Here is an 8,496-nt window from a genome sequence, read left to right as displayed (position 1 = left end):
TCAGGTGAATTGGCCATGCTAAATTGCCCGTAGTGTTAGGTAAGGGTTAATGTAGGGGTATGGGTGGGTTGCGCTTCGGCGGGGCGGTGTGGACTTGTTGGGCCGAAGGGCCTGTTTCCACACTGTAAGTAATCTAATCTAATCTAAAAAACACCCTAACATATGACAAAGGATACTAATAGACAGAGTACTTTTAGCATAAAGCACCCTCTTCTCCATAACAGATCTGCAGGGGTCGGTTAAAAGCGTTGTCCCTTTTTTGAATAAAATCCTTGAACTGAAAAAAGCGAAAAAAAGTCTCTACTAGTTAAACCAAATTTACGGATTATTTGGTCAAAGGACATCATTATTTCACCTTCAAATAAATCACTCAAACAGGAGATTTCTCTCGCTGCCCAGAGCTGAAATCTGGGTTCCATTATACCTGGCTGAAAACCTGGCATATCAGCTATAGGGGCAAGAAAGGACATTTTGGATGCATTGCCCCCCATGCCTTAACAGCATTACTAATTATTGGATTATGGCAATATTCTGTGACCATCTTCAATTTATCTAAAAACAGCAGACTAATTTTGCCTGGGAGGCCTCAACATCCAGCCATATTGACACTGGGTCTTTACAAGCCCAGTCACTGGCAAAAGATAGAAGAGAACTAATTGGCATTTTCTAATGCCTGGGAAATCCACTCCCACTACCCCTCCACCACCCCCCCCACCACCCCACTCCTGAGACAACTGCAATTTAGACAGTTTGAAAAGAGGTTGCCTGTGCACCAAATAATGGAGCTAAACCATCCACTAAATCTCTGGAATGTTTGCCTAGGAAAAATATGAATGCTCCCTTTATAGGATATAACAAACAGGGGAGAACATTCATTTTGATAAGAGCTACTCAGCCTAGCCAGGATATTGGAAGAGCCTCCCATCGCTGAAGATCTTGATTACTCTTGTCGAGTAAATGGGCAAAATTAGCCTTAAACAACCAACCAAAAATAGGAGTAACAAAGATGCCTAAAGAAAGAAAACCCTCCGGTGACCATTTGATGGGGAACTGTGATTCACGGTCCACCTCAAATATTTTGAGAAATGAATCTTATAACCTGAAAAGGAGCCAAATGAATTGATACATTGCATCAGATGGGATCCAGAGACCACTGGATTCAATAGAAAAACAAGAACATCACCTGTGTATAATGTGATCTGATGTGATTTAGACTCTACTTTCGGGGCGGCTATATTAGGATCCTTACGGGTTGCCTCTGCCAGCAGCTCAGTCGCCAGTGTGAAAAGTAATGGCCTTACCAACTGCCCCTACAGATATTAAAATTACTAGACCTCACACCATTGGTGAGAACCATTGCCAGAGGATCAGTATAAAGGACCCTCACCCGCCTAATAAAAACCTCCCACAATCCAAATCATTCAAGGATATAAAAAAGGTATGGCCACTCGACCCAATCAAATGCCTTTTCTACATCTAAGGAGACCACTAATCCCTGAACTGAATGCTGCTGACAAGCTTAAATCACGTTCAGCATCCTCCTGACATTTATTGGAGGATCAACGGCTTTTTATGAAGCCAGTCTGATTGTCCTTAACAACAGAAGGCAGCACAGTTTCCAATCTTAATGCAAGAACCTCAGACAATATGTTAAAATCTGTGTTCAAAAGTGAGATGGGCCTATAGGATGCACATTCTTCTGGAATTTTCCCTTTCTTGAGAAAGAGAGAAATGTTAGCCTCTCTTAGGGATGGCAGGACACGGTCATGACCATATGAATCATTTTCCGTCTAACGGTAGTCCCGACAATATACTTCTAAATTCCTTGTAAAACTCGCTAGGGAGACTGTCAGGGCTAGGTGTCTTCCCATGCTGCATCTGTTTCATAGTCTCCTATATCGCTTGTCCTGTTAAAGGGGCATTAAGAAAAGACTCCCGTTCAGAAGTTACACTTGGAAGATCTAGGTTTTTAAAGACTCCATCTTAGCTGATCCACCCTCACAATGCTCAGACTGGTATAATTTAAAATAGAATTTCTGAAATGCTGCATTGATCTTCTTAGAGTCGCAAATGACCACCCTAGTCCCATCTTTCCCTTGGCTCGATATGCAAGATACCTGCCCGGCTGGTCGCCATGTTCAAACAGTCTTTGTTTCGTGAAGGAAAGTTCCTTCCTTGCTGCTTTGTAAGCAAGGAATTCAAGGTGGACTGAAGAGATGTAAGCCGCTGCAGCTTAACAACTGATGGCTTGTCAAAATCCATCTTTCCTTTAATTGCATCTTGAGCAGGCGTTGTTGCTCCCCCTTCTGTCGTTTCTGACTGGCAGAGTAAGAAATGATCACCCCCCTGGCATGAGCCTTAGCCGTCTCTGAAAGACTAGACGAGTTACTGATTATGGAGAAAGTGAGGACTGCAGATGCTGGAGATCAGAGCTGAAAATGTGTTGATGGAAAAGCACAGCAGGTCAGGCAGCATCCAAGGAGCAGGAGAATCGACATTTCGGGCATGAGCCCTTCGGGCATGAGAAGGGCTCATGCCCGAAACGTCGATGCTCCGAGTTACTGACCATATCAAATTGATGGCTAAGCATACCTTAAATTCATTAAGGAAGTATTCAATGAACTTACTGTCCCTAAGAATAAAGGGATCCATTCGCCAGTGCCGAGAGCCTGCAACATTGCCCTCAAACTCGGTCTCTAAATAAACTGCTGCATGATCCGAAATAGTAACATTTCCAATTATACAGGACATTATGGAATCCAAAGGTAATACAGGGGTTAGGAAAAATCAATCCTGATATGACACTTGCACTGATTAGAAAAGAACATAATGTCCCTGCCCATGGGGCGGAGACACCTCCAGACATCCACCAATCCCAATTCTGCACACAAGTCCATTAATTGTGAAGAACATGTTAAGGGGCCTTTACGCATTCTATCCACCGCGGGATGCATGAGGCAATTAAAGTCTCCCCCTATAATAATCTGCTGTGGTGCAAGAGCCATCAAAAACTTAAGGGGGTGCGCTGGGGGACAAGAAACATTCAACATACCATACTCTTCTCCATGTACGGAGGCCCTAAGAAACATAAGCTACCTATAATCATCTTTAATCTGTTCTAGCAACTTAAATGAAAGGTTCTTCCTCATTAGTATGGCCAATCCCCTGCTCCTCGCATTGAAGGAAGAAAAGTACACCTGATCAAATCCACCCTGTTGCAATTTCAAATGATCTTTATCATTGAGATGAGTCTCCTATAAAAGGGTGATGTCCACCCTCTCATTTCTAAGAGTAGAAAGCACTTTTTCCTTCTAACTGGTGAATGGATCCCTCTGACATTCTAAGTACGCCATTTGAGGACACAGTTACAATTAGCCATGACATCATTTAATCTCCAAAAAGGAAGAATTCAACTTATCAACTGCTGACCATAGACAAAAAAAAGTTCACACCACCTAAAAAATACACAAGCTAAAACTACTACATCTAACACCCTAATAACTACATATACAAAAAAAAAGACTAAACCAAATACAAAACACTTAACAAGGGACTCTACCTTCTCCCCACAGGGGGAACTTACATAGCCCAAAAACACCTTTATATCTCCTTTCAGCTTGACTACATCCCAGAGTCAGGCCAAAAAAAGGAGAAAGAATAAAAAAAACTTAATAAGGAAACTAAAAGTAGACACTTTACCCATCCCTAAATATACATTATCACTCATTAATATCAGGGGAAAAAAAGGTGTTCAGCAAAATCTTCTTTAAAAAAAAGGGATAGAAGGAAAAAAGAAACACTTAATGTGCACATCCTTTAAGTTATCTGACCTATTTTAGAGTGCCCAAAATCCTTTTTCACTTTTTCTGAAGAGTCAAAAGAATACAGAGACCGATCATATGGAAAGCGAAGCACAGCCGGGTACCTGAGGGAATACTGATTACCAAGGCCTGTCAGCCTTTTCTTGGCTTCATTAAAAGGTTTTCCTTTTACAATTTTACAACTGCAGAGAGGTCCTGAAGAACATAATCTTGGAACCTTGGTAAGTTAAAACCTGGGAATCCTGTCACTTTATTCTGGAGGTCTCCATAACTTTCACTTTGTCCCTGAGCTGTGTAGTTGCATTAGGACCACGTGAGGGCGTCCGTCCGAGCAAGGCCTGCGCATCGCGACTCGATGGGCCCTTTCAACTTTCACCTGGCCCGACACATCCTCCAGGCCCAGGAATCACGGCAGCCAGGTTTCAAAGAAGCTTACTGGCTGACTGCCTTCTACACCGTCTGGCAGCCCCACAACATGAATGTTCTTCTGGCTACCTGTTTTCAAGGTCATCAATTTGCTCCTGTAAGGTAAGTATTTGCTTCTCCAGTATTCAAATTTGTTCTTTTGAATAATCAATCTCGGTTTCCAAAGCCGCGAGCCTTCTTTCAACTTCCTCTGTTCGGCACCCTAAGCCTCCCAGCTGCTCCTCATCCTTGTGGAGCATGGCCGTGACCGGGTTCAGTCTGGCCCAGAACTTACCTTCAACTGACAACTCGATTATCTCTCGCAGTTTCGCAAGCTCCGTAGCCAGGGCCTGGTGAGTGAACGACTCCAATAGGCTAACTGCGGCCGCGGAAGTGTCCTGCTGCTCAGGTGAGTGTCCCATGTGTTGGGACTTGATGGATCCTTTACCTTTTGTCATGTTTCTTTAATCAAGCAGACTTTATAACATAACTTGTATAAGTTCTACAAGTTCAAAAGCTCTTTAAATACCAAATTTTTAAAGAAGTAATTTAACTGGGGAGGTGAAAGAGCTATTTTGCCTGAACTGAGACGCAGAGCTCAGCAAAGCAGACCTCTCAGATTGCCACCATCTTAGATTCCCAAATAGGAGTTTTTAGAAAATTGAAAAGAAAATTGGCAGAGTAGATGAAGAACAAACTCTGGCAGTTAGGAGGGATGTTAGCCTATTCAGAATTCTCAGCCACTGACCCGCTGTTGTGGCCACAGTATTTATATCACAGATTCATAGAATCCCTACAGTGTGGAAACAGGCCATTTAACCCATCAAGTCCACACCAATCCTCTGAAAAGCATCCCATCCAGACCCACAACCTCATCCTATCCTTGTAATCCTTCGCCTCTCATAGCCAACCCACCTAGCCTGCACATCTTTGGACTGAGAGGGGAAACCAGAGCTCTCAGAGGAACCCACGCAGACACAGGGAGAATGTGCAACCTCCATACAATTGCCTGGGGGTGGAATCGAACACGAGTCCCTGGCGTTGTGAGGCACCACTGCTAACCATTGCTAAATATAGCTGGTCCAGTTCAAGTGCTTGTCAGTGGTAATGCCCAGGATATTGGTAGTAGGGGATTCAGTGATAGCAATGGAATTAAATGTCAAGGGGAGATGGTTATTGTCTCTTGTTGGAGATGGTCATTGCCTGATACTTGCATGATGTGAATGTTACTTTCAACTTGTTGGCCCAAATCTAGCTGTATTATGACATGGAGTGCTTTAGTATCTGTGGAGTAATGAATGCTGCTGAAAGTTGAGCAATCATCAGCATACATCTTCACTTCTGATGCAGGGAAGGTTGTTGATGAAGCAGCTAAATTGCTTTGGTGCTACCCTGAGGAACTTCTGCATAGATGTCCTCAAGCTGAGATGATTGAGCTCCAACAACCACAACTATCTTCCTTTGTGACTCCAACCAGCTGACTGCCCCCAATTCTCTGACTGCAGCTTTGTTAGAGCGCCTTGATGCCAAACAATCTCTACTTTGGCAAAAGCTCCCAAATATTAAAGAAATGAATTTCTCAGGGTCAACAGGGTTATGTTTGCCATTGTTGGTTTCCATGCCCATTCCTTACTTTTTTTTTATTATACCATTGCTAATCTCCACTGTGCCTTTAACATTCTTCACAAGGTATCTGTTAGCATTGGAAAGGATGAGGTACTGAAGCCTTGAAATTAGTGTCAGATTGATAAACATTGATAAGAAACATGTCAATTCAACAATCTTAATGCCCAAATCCTTGTACAGCTATTAATTATCTTCCCCTTTCTAGTACACGTATATGGCACAATCTTTCTGGCTTCAACAGAAGCTCACTGTTTGTTTTTCTATCTGACTGCTCTTGGCTGATGTCCTCTGAGTTTCAGAACTTGTACTGATACAGACTGTCCCATGTGCATCAGTTTAAGGACAGACTCCTCCCATCAGAATACGATGCAAAATATAGCACACTGATGTGTGCATGTCTTTAAGTGCATATTTGTGAGATTGCATCTGTACGTCTGTGCTTGTGTGCATGTGTGTTTCAATGTGTGCTCGCATGTATCAGTATCTGTGTGGATATCTGAGTGTGCAGGGATCTGAGTGCACCTGTGTTTGTGTCTCCCTTTTCCACCTTCCCTTTCACGGCCCCCCTATGCTTCCCTGCTAACAAGGAGCTGAACAGTACTTTGCTATTTTTAGTGAGATGCTTAACAACCAAAGTGAGGCTTTCCTCAATTCTATTTCATGTGGCAGCCTGAGTGTAGTAGCAATTGATCAAGGGCATTGACTACCTGTCACGCCTAATGTGCCAGCCTGCTAGCCATTCTTTCTATAGATGGGTGAATAGAACAGTGCAAAGTTCTGAGGGAATGTGGCACTTGTGTGCAACAATTCAATCATTCTCCAACCAAGTACACCACATGTGAAAGTTGACAAAAGCTTGTGCTAACTCCAGAGAAGATTGTCAATTCGATTGGCAAAGGTGAAGGTGCCTCCAACTCATGAACTGATGGTCAACCTATTCCATTGGATGTGACAGCTAATTTGATGAGTCCTGAATACAATGTGTTTGTGATTTTCAATCCTATCCCAGTGGGAAAGCATCATGTCTATCTTTGGCCAATGATCATGTACACAGCGGTTTAACTCCTCTGCTGCTGCCAGGACAAGACCAGAAGTCACACAACAACCAGGTTATAATCCAACAGGTTTATTGTGAAATCACAAGCTTTTTGAGTGTTGCTCCTTTGTCAGGTGAAGTTCTTCATCTGACGAAGCAGCAGTGCTCAGAAAACTTGTGATTTCACAGTAAACCTGTTGGACTATAACCTGGTGTTGTGTGACTTCTGACCTTGTCCACCCCAGTCCAACACTGGCACATCCACGTCATGGCTGTCAGAGTGGTTATGTCTGGTTCTTTGTCTCTACCTGGAGTTCTCTCCATCCTTTCAGACATGACAGCAAGAGCAGACAAATGAGGAGTGGAATATTCTGAGTAGAGAAGGGTAACACTTGTGAAGGGTGACTGAGAGGGATGGGTGTGATGATACAATAACAAGGAGTGACTGATTGCAAGCGGTTAAAAGGAGCATCTTCATCAGAGGGTCACTCATAGGTGCACTGCTCTGACAAGTGTGAGCACACAAGCACTTCAATGAAGAATTTTTCCACACTTCTGTCCCAATCAGCTCTTGCAGCACTGAATCAAAGAATGAGGAACCACACTTGCTGTTGACCTCTAACCATAAACAGATCTGTTTAACCAATGCAGCTAAAAGAGACTGCAGCTAAACCTTATCTTGTACAGACACTAATTGGTCAGAAAACGGAGGTTAGATGCAAGTCCCACAGCTCAGTTAAAAAGCCTCAAAAAAGTACTGGCTTATGACAAGTTGCGAGTAACTCTGAGTAGGTCAAAGAATTACATTTTAATCCTTTGCATCAACCTCAAAGCAGCTTTGTGCAATATACCTATGATGAGAAGTTGATTGATACTATCCTAAAGTATTTTGCATGCTCTCACTGTTAATGTCTTTCAGCACAAGGATTTGGACTGAACTCAACTCCAGATTCCACTACCTTAAAATTATGACCCCTCGTGACAGCCATTTCTGCCCTGGGGAAAAGTCTCTGCCTCTCATTACCTTGTATACCTCCATCAAGTCATCTCTCTTCCTTCTTTTCTCCAGTGTGAAAATCCCTAGCTCTCTCAACTTCTCTTCATAAGAAAAGCCATCCAATCCGGGCAGCATCCTGGTAAATCTTCTCTGCATGCTTTCTAAAGCATCTACACCCTTCCTATAAATGAGACGACCAGATCTGGACACAATATTCCAAATATGGTTGAACCAGGGTTTTATAGAGCTGCAGCAAAACCTTGCAGCTCTTAAACTCAATTTCCCTGTTCACGAAAGCCAAAACACCATACACCTTCTTAACAACCCTATCAACTTGGGTGGCAATTTTGAGGGATCTATGTACATGGACTGCAAGATCCCACTGTTCCTCCACACTGCCAAGAATCTTGTCTTTAACCCTGTATTCAGCATTCAAATTTGACCTTCCAAAGTGAATCAATTGCATTTATCCAGGTTGAACTCCATCTACCACTTCTCAGCCCAGCTCTGCATCCTGTCAACGTCTTGTTGTAGCCTGCAACAGCCTTGACACTATCTACAATACCATTGCGTCATCTGCAAACTTGCTAATCAACCCTTCCACTTCTTCA

The 8,496-nt window shown here is 43.0% G+C and overlaps 1 long non-coding RNA gene across 1 annotated transcript; it reads left to right on the top strand.

Moving 5' to 3' along the window:
- Positions 1 to 2,505: 2,505 nt before the first annotated feature.
- LOC122552918 lies at positions 2,506 to 7,911 on the top strand. Its single transcript, XR_006312550.1, has 3 exons — positions 2,506 to 4,349; positions 4,553 to 4,635; positions 7,808 to 7,911. It is a non-coding gene; the product is annotated as an uncharacterized LOC122552918 (long non-coding RNA).
- Positions 7,912 to 8,496: the final 585 nt, after the last annotated feature.

Source organism: Chiloscyllium plagiosum, chromosome 9 (assembly GCF_004010195.1).
Source record: "Chiloscyllium plagiosum isolate BGI_BamShark_2017 chromosome 9, ASM401019v2, whole genome shotgun sequence".
Lineage (NCBI taxonomy): Eukaryota > Metazoa > Chordata > Chondrichthyes > Orectolobiformes > Hemiscylliidae > Chiloscyllium > Chiloscyllium plagiosum.
The sequence above is the reverse complement of the archived record's forward strand: the minus strand, read 5'-3'. Positions and strand labels throughout refer to the sequence as shown.